The sequence below is a fragment of the Delphinus delphis genome, chromosome 3 (genome assembly GCF_949987515.2).
Source record: "Delphinus delphis chromosome 3, mDelDel1.2, whole genome shotgun sequence".
Taxonomy (NCBI): Eukaryota; Metazoa; Chordata; class Mammalia; order Artiodactyla; family Delphinidae; genus Delphinus; species Delphinus delphis.
Window position 1 is genome coordinate 60,720,765 of NC_082685.1, and position 12,704 is coordinate 60,733,468.

At 48.0% G+C, this 12,704-nt stretch overlaps 1 long non-coding RNA gene across 1 annotated transcript in view; it reads right to left on the reverse strand.

Annotated features, from left to right (window-relative positions):
* The window catches only part of LOC132422089 (uncharacterized), a 47,401-nt gene that overhangs the window by 34,071 nt on the left and 626 nt on the right, over window positions 1-12,704 (reverse strand). The window lies entirely within an intron of this gene.

Sequence of the window (12,704 nt, forward strand, 5' to 3'; positions counted from 1 at the left end):
GACAACCTTTCACGCAATTATACAAAACAAAACTCTCAAGTGTTTTTATTTTGTTGCCTAGAAGCTCTCCATCCCCGAAGAGCATCTTGGCTTTTTCTGTATAAAATCAAATGCCCTGTTAGTTATTTTTCCCTCTTCTCAGACAACAAAGGAATAGCTTGCTCTCAAAGTTGTCTCCTACAGGAACTAAAAATCAAATAACAACAGTTAACATTTATTCTGTGTTTCCTAATCTAAGCTCCTGCTATAAGCCCTTTGCCTGTTTTATCTCTTTGAATCTTCACACGGACACTGGAAGGCATTTGGTCTCCATGTTATAGAGGAGGAAAAGAAGCATAACGAGGTTCTGGGACGCCCCCCCCCCCGGGTCCCATAGTTAGTAAGTGTCTGAATTCAGATTCAGACCCAGACAGTCTAGCTTCTTAAAGCTTTAAGTGGGCAGCATTGCTTCAAGGTCAGAGCATGAGACTTGAAGTCTTCCCCTTCCCTACCCATTTCTAGCCATCTGAGATTTCAAAAGCACCGAGTCCAGTATCACCTGGAGCGCCCTGTTACAAATATGGGTGTCGAATGCTCAGTGAGATGTCTAGAGCATGGGAGGTGCCCAGCATAAGGGACAATCGATCAGGGCCTGAAAGGCTTGTAGCTGGGCGGTGGTGTGGCCTGAGAGGCAGCTTCCTTGTGTCGTCCCTTACCTGCCCAGGGAAGGATTTGTGAGGAAGAGGCATCTGTTAGCTCTGCACAGCTCAATAGCTCACATCCCTCCACTGCTGGAAGCCCTCTCGCAGTTCACTATTGCCTTGGGATACAATCCAAACCCATCACCATGGCCTACATGGCCCTTCAGGGACTGTCGGTCCCCCACCTGGTTTTCCAGCCTCCTCCCCATGCCCCCTCCTGAGCTCACAGACAATCCCCGACCAGCCAAGTTGGCTGCCTCAGGGCATTTGCACTTAAGGCCTCAAGCCTCACTTCATTCAGTCTCCTGTGAACCAGAGTCTCTCTGGTTTTCTGAAGTGCTGCCCTCAACCCCAGCTACACACCCATCATTCCTCCTTCCTTTCCTGACTCTCTAGAATGCTAGCTCCCTGAAGGAAGGCTTCCTGACTGTGGAAGGCTGAATAATGGCCCCAAGACATGTTCGTTTCCTAATCCTGAAACCTGTGAATGTCACCTTATATGGCAAAAGAATGAACAATAACTTATATGGCAAAGGATGTGATTCAATTAAGGATATTGAGATGGTGACATTATCCTGGATTATCTGGGTGGGACTAAATGCAATCACAAGTATCCTTATAAAAGGGAGGCAGAGGAAGATTTCACACACACAGAGGAGGGGGCCCCATGTAGAGGGAGCAGAGCTAGAAAATGCTGGCCTTGAAGATTGGAGTGATGCAGCCACAAGCCAAGAAATGCTGGCGGCTACCAGAAGCTGGAAAAGGCAAGGAAAGGTTGCCCTCCCTACAGCTTCTGGGAGGAGCATGGCTCTGATATACTGATTTCAGACTCCTGGTTTCCAGAACTGCACGGACTGACAGTTTGTAGTAGTTTGTTACAGCAGTCATAAGAAACTAATGCGGGGACTTCCCAGGCAGCAGAGTGGTTAAGAATCTACCTGCCAATGCAGGAGACACAGGTTCGATCCCTGGTCCGGGAAGATCCCACATGCCACGGAGCAGCTAAGCCCCTGCACCACAACTACTGAGCCTGCACTCTAGAGCCCATGAGCCACAACTACTAAAGCCCACATGCTCTAGGGCCTATGTGCCGCAACTACTGAGCCTGCATGCTGCAACTACTGAAGCCTGCTTGCCTAGAGCCCGTGCTCCACAACAAGAAAAGCCACCACAATGCGAAGCCCATGCACCGCAACAAAGAGTAGCCCCCACTCACCGCAACTAGAGAAAGCCCACGCGCAGCAATGAAGACCCAACACAGCCAAAAAAAAAGAAACTAATGCACCAACACACTAGTTTACTACTGAATCCTCGGGGCCAAGCCCAGTGCTCAGCACACAGTAGGTCCTTGATAAGTATGTGTTGGATTATTGAATGAAAGTAACTACACCTAAAGAAAACTATCAAAAAAATAAATGGGATAGAAAAAAAATTAAGCAGGCAAACATTAACCAAGAGAAATACGGTACCACTATCTTATGAGCCTAAGTAGATAGCAAGGCAAAGGATTACCAGTGGGGAATGCGTAGGCACCTAATAGCATAATCTGGAAATAGATAAAGCAAAATTTGACAGAATTAAAAGGGAAAAGTGATGAGAACATGATCATAGTAGGAGATTGTACTGTTCCTCTCAAAAATGAATAGGTCAAGCTGGCAATGAATAAGATGGTAGATGTGAACATCACAATTAGAAGCTGGATCTAATAAATGAATGCATGGGGACAAAAGGCTGAAGGCAGGCCACGGATCAGAGGCTGAGAGAAGAGACTGCAGGGGCCACTTGGGGGCTGGGGGGTGGAGCTGGGCCCAGAAATCAGAGCAAAGGAGGGGAAACTGAGTGCAAAGGGCAAGGGGTAAGCTTCAGAGAGAGCAGAGAAGTAAAGGGAGTCCGAGCACCTCCGTCTATGACTGTTCATAGCCTGCTCGTCACTGGTGAGTTCTGTGACTTCAGGCAAGTGAGGGAACCTGTCGACACCTCAGTTTCCTCCTCCATAAAATGGGGACACAGGTTGACACAAAATTGTCATCAAGGGGGTTCAGTAAGACAACGAACCTAGAGGATTGGCACGTAGTAAACACGCAGTAAACGGCAGCCCTTTGTAAAATGGGAGACTGGGATGAATGCATGGGCAGGCGAGAAGTAAGTCGGCCTGCTCTGGGGGCCAGAGGGGTCTGGGGTCGGAAGGTCTTCCTCCAGCAGCATCCAGGTTCCTTCCAGTGTTCCCACTGAGAGGCAGCTGATCTGAGTCCCGAGGAGCAACCCCTGTCTAGGGGTTCCTGTCTAGGCTCCTGGGGAGACCCTACGCGGCTCCCCTCCATTCCCAAGGGCCAGGACTACCTTTCCTGAGGGGTCCCATCAGGCCCCAGGAGCTCTGAAGACAGATTCTATTTATCATCCTTGGATGCGTGATTTAACTCCTTTGTGCCTCAGTTTCTCTATGGGTAAAATGAGGGTAATAACGGTCCCTACTTCATAGGGTTACTGAAAGAATCAACTTACTGGATACATGTAAAGCACTCATAGCAGGGCCCACCACACAGTATCAGGACCAGAGACCCTAAGGAACCCCAGTCTAGACACACCCCCCTGGGATGTCTGCCCCCTGCTCACTGGTAGACCTTTGCGCCTTCATGGTGATTTCTGTTATTGGTCCTGTGGGGACTCACGTACTACAGAAAAATCACATCTTGGTTAACTGGAGGTTACCACACACCTCACACAAGGGCTGCAAACTCCAAGGCTTACAGGAACGTCGCATGTAAAACAGATGGTGAGACAGGCTGGAGGGGACTGAGCGTCCAGCTCATCTCGAGGGCACAGACTGGTACCCTGTGGGAACAGAAGTCCCAGGTGGCCTCATTTTCTGACTTTTCAAGAGAAGCTGCAAACAAGATTTATATTTCCAAGGTCCTGATTTTAAAATGTTGACAACTTAGACAAAATGGTTAAAACATCATACTCTAAACTAGCCCAAACTAGCCACCAGTTTCTTGTTCGAGGACAAAGGATCCACGAAGCAGAGGGGCCAAGTCCTGGTGGCTCCCAGCTTAGACTGGGGTGCCTGCAAGTTAGGACAGCTTTCCCTAAAGATCCCCGGGGAATTAGATTCCCTGGGGCAAAGCACCAAAACTGTTTTTTTAATTGAGGTATAGTTGATCTACAATATTTTATTAGTTTCAGGTGTACAACATAGTGATTCAAAATGTTCATAGATTATATTCTATTTAGTTATTATAAAATATTGGCTATATTCCCTGTGCTGTATAATATATCTTTGTAGCTTATTTATTTTATACATAGTAGTTTGTACCTCTTAAACCCCTACCCCTATCTCGCCCCTTCCTCTCTGCACTGGTAACCACTAGTTTGTTCTCAACATCTGCGAATCTGTTTCTTTTTTGTTATATTCATTTTTTTTTTTAGATTCCACTTATAAGTGATAACAGTAGTTGTCAGTAGTTGTCTTTCTCTGTCTGACTTATTTCACTAAACATAATACCCTCCAGGTCCATCCATGTTGTTGCAGATGGCAAAATTTCATTGTTTTTTATGGCTGAGTAGTATTCCATCACATATATATATATATATATCCCATCTTCTTTATTAGTTTGTTTCATAACCAATTTGAATGTCAGTGCAGCTGTATGTTTGCAACAAACAGAACAAATAAGAGGTATGACATTAATCACTCCAACAATGACAGCAAAATACCGGTAATGAATGAAAAGTTGTATACTTGATTTTCTTACATGCTGGTGTTGGAAAAAAAAATTCAGTTTATAATGAAAAATCTTCAGACCCTCAACTTTGTGGAGTAAAGAATGAAAGAGAGAGAGGAGGGGTAGAGGCAGGCCTGCCACTCACACTTCTCGGCGTATCTCTGCCACCAAGAGGGAGCAGGGACTCTGAAAGAGCGAGGTCGGTGTTCTGGCCCTCAAGGATGTGAGACTCCACAGGGGTCCCCGTGAGCTGACCGATTATAAGACAGCCTACCCCACTGAACATCCTGCCTCTGGACGCTCAGGGTAAGAATCCAGCAGTGTGCTCCCTGGAATTCACTCGACCGAGTTAAAAACTTACGTCCACGTGAAAACCTGCTCACAGATGTTTAGAGCAGCTTTACTCATAACTGCCCCAAACCGGAAGCAACCAAGATGTCCTTCCATAGGTGAATGGGTAAGTAAACGTGTGGTACATCCAGACAATGGAATATTACTCAACACTAAAAGGAAATGAGTTATCAAACCATGAAAAGACATGCAGGAAACTTAAATGTATGTAACTAAGTGAAAGAAGCCGATTTGAAAAAGCTACACACTGTGGGATGCCCACTCTATGACATTCTGGAAAAGGCAAAACTGTGGAGACAGTAAAAATTTTGGTGGCCTCCGGAAATGGAGGGGAGAGAGGGATGAAAAGGCAGAGCACAGAGGATTTATAGGACAGTGAAACTACTCTCTATGATACTATAATGGTAACACCTGTCATTATACATCTGCCAAAACCCAATAGAACGTACAACAGCAAGAGTGAACCCTACCGTAAACTATGGAATCTGAGTGATAATAATGTGTCAACGTAGGCTTACAGACTGTAACACATGTGCCACTCTGGTGGAGGATGTCGACAGTGAAGGAGGCTGTGGGTTGGGATGGGAGAGGGCACAGGGGAGTATAAGGGAACTCTCTGTACTTTCTGCTCATTTTTGCTCTGAACCTCAACTTGTTCTAAAAAAGAATGCCTCGTTTTTGAAAAATGCAGGCAAGACGTTTTGAGCGCACAAATGTTGCGCGACAGCGCCTCCTAGCAACCGCGAGCTGTGAACTTTCTTATAGACAGTAGGGCTTGGAGTTTTTTTGGAAGCACCAGAGAGCAAGAGACCAGGGGAACTTTTGCTTCTCTGAGCTGCACTTATTGATAGCTTGGGTGTGTTAGGGGTTAGAGGGAAGGGCAGGGCGAGGGAAGGAAAGGCAGGCTGAGGCTGGCATTTACCAAGCCCTGGCCCTGGTGCTTTAGCCAGGTTCCCGGGTTTCCAGGCCATGGCTTGTGCTGAAGGCTCGCAAAGGCTGCCAAGCTTGAGCGCAGAGGCCCCGGGCTTTATTGGAAGGCACTGGAGGCACCCCATGGTCTGCTGCAAGCCCGGCAGCAGTAGGGTTTGCCTCCAAACGGTTGAACCGCGGTGGTCACGGGCCTCACCTAGAAACTCTGCAGTTCTGCAAGCAGATGGGCCCACGGGGCGTGTGTGCCCACCCCAGTGCCAGGCCTGCTGAAGCAGGCAAGTGGGTGGACAGGCAGAGGACCACACACAGCAGGGACGTTTTGGGTCAGTGGCCACCAAACGGAAACAGCCACGCACCGGGCCACTGGGTGGCAGCTTCAGCAGGCCTAGCTGGTGATTGACGCTTCACAAGGCGACGCAGTCCCAGGGAGCCTCTGGAAAACCACTTGGAGACAGAGCTCTCTAGGCAGGATTTCTCATCACTTTTCCATTTTCATGATATAGCTCCCCCCTGGGGCTGAAGGAAGGGGAAAATGCTTTTTATATTATATTAGTGGCCATGTGGAAAAGACATGTTTCCCAGGACGTTGGATGCGGGATGAAGACGCACATTTGTAAAGCATATGTGAAAAATGTCATGTGTGGAGGGTATGAAATATTTGTTGTCATGTCTCGGGCTACTCTTGTGAAATATCAAAGGACAGAGAGAGCGAGGCCACTGGGAAGAACGTGAGCGGCTGGCCCTGAGGACACATCCACAGAGCAGGGCACCAGAGAGTGTTTAGAAAAGAGGTGGGTGGGCATGGCGGCATTGTCTGTTCATGTTTGCTCTACTTGCAGAAAGAGTATCGGGAAGGCACTCAGTACAGTGCTTCCCTATTGGGAGGGGTGAGGGACTTTGAACTCTACTCCTTTTTATCTTTTCAAAGATTGTAAACAATGTGAATATATAAACTTTTCAAAACAGTACATAGGGCTTCCCTGGTGGTGCAGTGGTTAAGAGTCCGCCTGCCGATGCAGGGGACACGGGTTCGTGCCCCGGTCCGGGAAGATCCCACGTGCCGCGGAGCGGCTGGGCCCGTGAGCCATGGCCGCTGAGCCTGTGCGTCCGGAGCCTGTGCTCCGCAACGGGAGACGCCACAGCAGTGAGAGGCCCACGTAAACAGTACATAAAAATAAAGCAAACAAAAAGCCTTTTACTTTGTGAGGCTGTGTCTCAGAACAGACTATAACCTTCAGAGAAATACTGTATCTTTTGACTAGAAAATAATCTCAGACTTCCTCCCTCCAGCCACCACTTTCTCTGTACCCAACGACTGGTCATCAGCCACCCTCCAGTACACAGAGGCCTGTACCAAGTTGTGTGTAGAAGCCCAGCAGCTTCTACAGAGAACGATCCCCTCTCTCGGGGAAGCCTTCCCCCAGCTAAGCTGCAGTCTTGCTGCTGCTGTTTTAGGCTGTCCCTTGTTCCGCTCTCTAAGAAGGCAGAGGGCTGATCGTGGGGCTTTTCACTAGAGCAGTTCCGAGGTGTCAGGTTAGCAGTCAGCCTCCCTCCGTGTGAATAAATCTATAGCAGTGGAGCCCAGCTCTGAGCTTTCACACCCTTGAGGAGTAGGCTAGCGGGCTGAGAAAAGAAGACTCAGTTGTCTCCCAATATCTGGTTTCCCTTTCGTCTATGATAAGACAGCCGTCATTTGGTCACTGAGCACGCAGCTACCCAGCCTCCCTTGCAGCTAGGTCTAGCCCGTGGCTAAGGCCAGGCCAAAAGGATGTGAGCAGAAGTGATGCGGGCAGTTTCCAGGTCGTGCCTTTAAAGGGAGAGGATGCGCCATGTGCTTTTTGGTCTGCCCCAGTCCCGCTGGTTGGGATGCAGACATGGCAGGGAAGAGCCATTTGGAGCCACGTAGATGAGGACAATGCTCTGGGGTTGACAGAGTGACAGGCTGGCAAGAACTCAGGTTGCTGACACTGAGGAACTACAATTAGGAGCAAGACTAGACTGCTCTAGACTGCTTACACCTGGCCTATTAGGTAAGTGAGAAATATATTTGTCTCTTGTTGAAGCCACAGTTTTAGATCTGTGTTAAACCAGCCAAACCTTCATTACACTGGAGAGAGAAGAGAGGGAGAGAGAATGTAGAGAAAAACTTAATGTGGGAATTCTGGAGAAGACAAGATAGGCGATCACCACTTTGCCTCTCTTCATCTAGGTTCGGGCGATCAGTACAGTCACGCTAGCGGACGTCTCCACGTTCTGTGCTTTACATGCACGACCTCAATCTCACTGCATCCTCACTCCCTCACCATTTTGGAAATGGGAAACCGAGGCTCCGAGAGCCTCATGTGACTTGCCCAAGTCCCTTGATACATTAGCGGTGGAGGTGGGACTCAGATTCCGTCCACCTAACCCGAGAGCCACACTACTTTCCAAAGACCCAGGTTGCAGGTTCTCTGGGTATGGTCCCATCCAGACTGTGTGCTGGACCTTCTGTCTCTGGTGGCCTCCCACATTCTGGGGGCAGAGACTGTATATGCTTCATGAGGGGCTGTGGCTTAAGGTACTCAACGGGACAGCAGAGAGAGGAAAACAAGCTAAGCGATGAGGGCCAACATGCCCCATCAGACCCAATCAACTTTGGGGCTTTGACAGGGTCAAGGGAGAGACTGGAGGGGAAGAGCCAGGAGGACGTGGGGGCAGTGATTACAGCAGAACCTCCGTGTGTGTGCAGAGGCTGAGGAAGCAGCAACCCGCTCCTTCTCCCATAGTTCTCTGACGTCTGGCTCCCTCGCACTTGAGTGAGTCTTTGCTCATGCACGCCCCCCTCTTGAGACGCCTGCTCCTCCTTTACTAACTTGGTCAACTCCTGCTGGTTCTTCAAGACCGGCCTTGGCATCATCTCCTTGAGGAAGCCTTCCTAATCCCCCTAGGCTGGTCTTGGCACGTTGTTCGGACTCCCTTGTCCTCATGCTTCCCTCCCGGGTCCCATTGGGTGGTACTTGTCTGAGAGCCTGTCTTCTGCATGTGCCTGGACCTCCTTGAGGGCGGGGGGGTGGGGGTGGGGTGTCTCATATGCTTGGCCGCTGCAGAGCCCATCCAGGGCTGGGTGCAGAGGAGGCCACTTCCCTTTGGGCCCAGCCTGCTCCTTGGGAAGAGGTCCCGAAGCCCCACTTGGAAATACCCATAAATGAGCTGGAACTTGGCTCTGGAGGCATGCCGGGGTAGGGTCCTGGAGTGGGGAAGTCTGGCAAGCTTCTGTTCTGTGTGTGGAAACAGCTATGAGTCCCCATGGGCTCCGAGCACATGTACACATGGGGGTGGTCCAGGAGCTCCAAAGCCTAGGGAATCCTACTACCACCAAAGCCTCCACTCCCCAGAAGTTTCCATGATCCATCTCTTTGTCCCAGACTGAAATGCAGGTCATGTGGGATCTGACATCCACTCCAAAGTGAGGTTTCTGTCTTTCACTGGTTTTGAAATTCCAATTTTTATTAAGCCGGTAAAGGAGAATTAAAGGCAGGCGATTTAATCTTGCAAAACAAAGCCACAGAAATTGCTGGAGGGCCTTTCCTTTGTTTTGGCAAAATCAAGCCAGATTGCACTATCCAGGGGATGGCTGCTTCCTGAGGTGGCATTTGAGGCTCACAGCCCCAAATCTTGGCCAGGCTACTTTTCTTGGCACCAGAAGCCTCCGCGATTTAGCATTTTCCCAGGAAATTCAGGTCCTCCTCCAGCTCATGATGACCATTCCAGATGCGGAAGGCGGCTTGAGGTGTGAGAGGCGGCAGGGGTGAGTGGACACCCAGCGTGGGTAGCACGGGCCCCTCAAACGCCTGCTGCGGGTGGCACTCTGTGCATTGGAGACCAGTTTTCCCTGTGGGAAGGATCCAGCAGTTTAAAGAAGCAGCCTTCTAGGAGGAGCTTTAAACTATGAGCAAATCAAAAGTTCGGAAGTGCTCTGAATCTCTGCGTTTTATGTGTCTACTGCATTGGGGGTTCAGAACTCTGCTCGTGGGCTCTGAGTCTGGGGCCCAAACCTGCAAAAAATGGTGCTCGGTGGTGGCTGTCTGGCCAGAGCTTTCATAACAATGACACCAACCCTTACCCTTAAAATCTGTGCTATCAGGAACACCGGGAAAGTGCAGAGACCAAGCATCACAGGATCCTGCTCACAGGCAGGAAAGGACAGGCGCTGAGTCTGGTAAGTGACCCGCTACGTGGATGATTCATTGATCTGCCCACTAACACCTCCCTGAAATTTATATTGTTGGAAAACAGTCCACACTGCTGACAGTGCAGCATGTTATTTTTAACAAAGAGTATTTCTGTTAAAAGATATAAAGATGGGAACACGAAATGAACAAAACCTAGAAGGTGAATTTGAATGCTTTTTGTTTTGTATTGCAGCCAAGGTATGGAAAATATTTTATTCAACCAAATATGGTCAGATATGGTAAACGGTCACCATCAATCATAAACCTTATCTTAAGATAACTATTTGAAAGAAAACTGGATATCCACATGAAGTTGGTCTCTGGATGCCTACCTTACACAGTATATAAAAATTACCTCAAAATGGATTCAAGATCTAAATGTAAGAACTAAACCTATACAACTCTTAGAAGATAAACTTCATGACATTGGATTTGGCGATAACTTCTTGGATGTGACACTGAAAGCACAGGCAACAAAAGTAAAAATAGGTACATTGGACTAGATCAAAACTGTAAATTTCCGTGCATTCAAGGACACAACAGAGAGAAAAGGCAGCCCATGGAATGGGAGAAAGTATTTGTATATCCCATATCTGATAAGGGGTTAATATCCAGAATATGTAAAGAACTGCTATAACTTAATAACAGAAAAACAAAGAACCCAGTTAAAACATGGGCCAAGGACTTAAAGGAGACATTTCTCCAAAGATGATATACAAATGGCCAACAGCACATTAAAAGATATTTAACATCAGTAATCATTAAGGAAGTGCAAATCAAATCCACCGTGAGATATCCCCTCACACCCATTAGGATAGCTACTATAAAATAAAATAAAATAACACCCACAACACAACAACAACAGAAAATAACAAGTGTTGGCAAGGATGTGAAGAAACTGGAACCCTTCTGCACTGTTGGTAGGAATGTAAAATGGTGTGGCCACTATTGAAAACAGTAGGGCAGATCCTCAAAATATTAAACACAGAATTAACGTATCCAGAAATTTCACTGCTGGGTATATATCCAAAAGAACTAGAAGCAAGGTATCAAACAGGTATTTATACACCGTATTCCCAGTAGCATTATTCACAATAGCCTAAAGTGGAAGCAACCCGAATGTCCATTGACAGATTAATGGGTAAACAAAATGTGTTATATATGTACAATGGACTATTATTCAGTCTCAAAAATGAATGAATTCTGACACATACTACGACATGGGTGCACCGTAAAGACATTATGTTAAGTGACATATGCCAATCACAAAAGGACAAATACTGTATGATTCCATTTATGTGAGGTATCTAGAATAGTCCAACCCACAGAAACAAGTAGAATGGTGGTTGCCAGGGGCTGGAGGGAGGGCGAAACGGAGAGCTGTTGTTTAATGGGTTTAAAGTTTCAGTTTTGCAAGATGAAAAGGTTCTGGAGATGGTACAACACGTGAATATACTTAACACTACTGAACTGTACATTTAAAATGGCTAAAATGGAAAACTGTGTTATGTGCATTTGACCACAAGTTAAAGAAAGATAACTATTTGCAGAGGAACAGTTTAGTTCTTTTTTTCCTCCATCCTCCTGCTGTCAGATCTACATGGAGTACTTCTAGGCACCTAAATTGCCACACAGAGGTATTTTACACGGTATGTTAAAAATCTGCCTTTGAAGACATGCTAATTTCAGAATACATTTTATTCCTAAACTTTAGTTAAAGTATTTATGCTAGGCTTTTACCTCACTTAATTAAAAACAAAACCCCCATGTTTGATGTGTGTTGTGCTGTGTTTGGGGCCATCTTTCCTGGCCAGCTGCATTCTTTAAATAAGATCAAGCTGTGTTTCTTCAATATGGGTTCTTGACTGAAAAAGAAAGAAGCCCTTGGCAAAGCCTTTTGACCAGGTGAAAGCTGATCCCAGTCCAAGTGTTAGATGAAGACACTGGCTAGAGGGCCAGGGAGGTTGGGCAGGCGTGATTATCCCCATTCTACAGATGAGGACAGTGAGGCCCAGAGAGGAAAAGCAACTTGCCACAAAGTATGTCCACGGCAGAGTCAAGGCTGGGCTCCCAGTGAGGGCTCCCTCCCTGCCCTCCAGCCCACAGCTGCTCTGGATGCTGTGGGTGGAGCGGGAGGGGAGAGCACACAAGCCAGGATGCAAGACGCCTCCACCTCCGCCTTCCCCAAGCCTCTCCTCCCCAGGCAGCCTAAGGGACAGCCCTTAGCTCAGTGGGAAAAAAGGAAGTAAAAGCACAAGGTAATTGCTGGGCTTGCTGGCACTGGCTCTACGTGGCCTGACTACCGCACCCCAAGGGGAGAGCCCAGAAGGCCTCAGAATTCCCAGGCACCATGTCTCCGGGGCCTGCCCCAGGCATTGGTCAGGGCTCCATTATTGGATTTAGCATAAAGTAAAACTGACATATATTAAGAACACAGAACAATAATGAAATTGGGCTTAGCAATGACCCCTGGAATAGGGGAGGGAGCATGGGCAGAATGCTCAACATCTCTGCCTCCGGAGCAGGTGGAGGTCACCCCCCGGGCCACGCTGGCCAGCCCCACCTGCGCAAGGAGGCCCCACCAGTGCTCTGAGAGGGAGCGCAGCAGGAATAAGCAGCCAGGGCTGTCCCTCATAGCCATTTGCTTCACCCAGCCCAGCCCAGCCATCAGAAGCTGAGGACCAAAGGCCCAGAGAGGGGAAAGGGCTTGCCCCTTGGCAGCGCAGGAGTTCAGGGCAATGGTCTGAAGATCAGACCTGGGTTTGAGAGGCAGCTCCGTGCCCTTCTATGTGGGTGATCTTGAGTGAGTT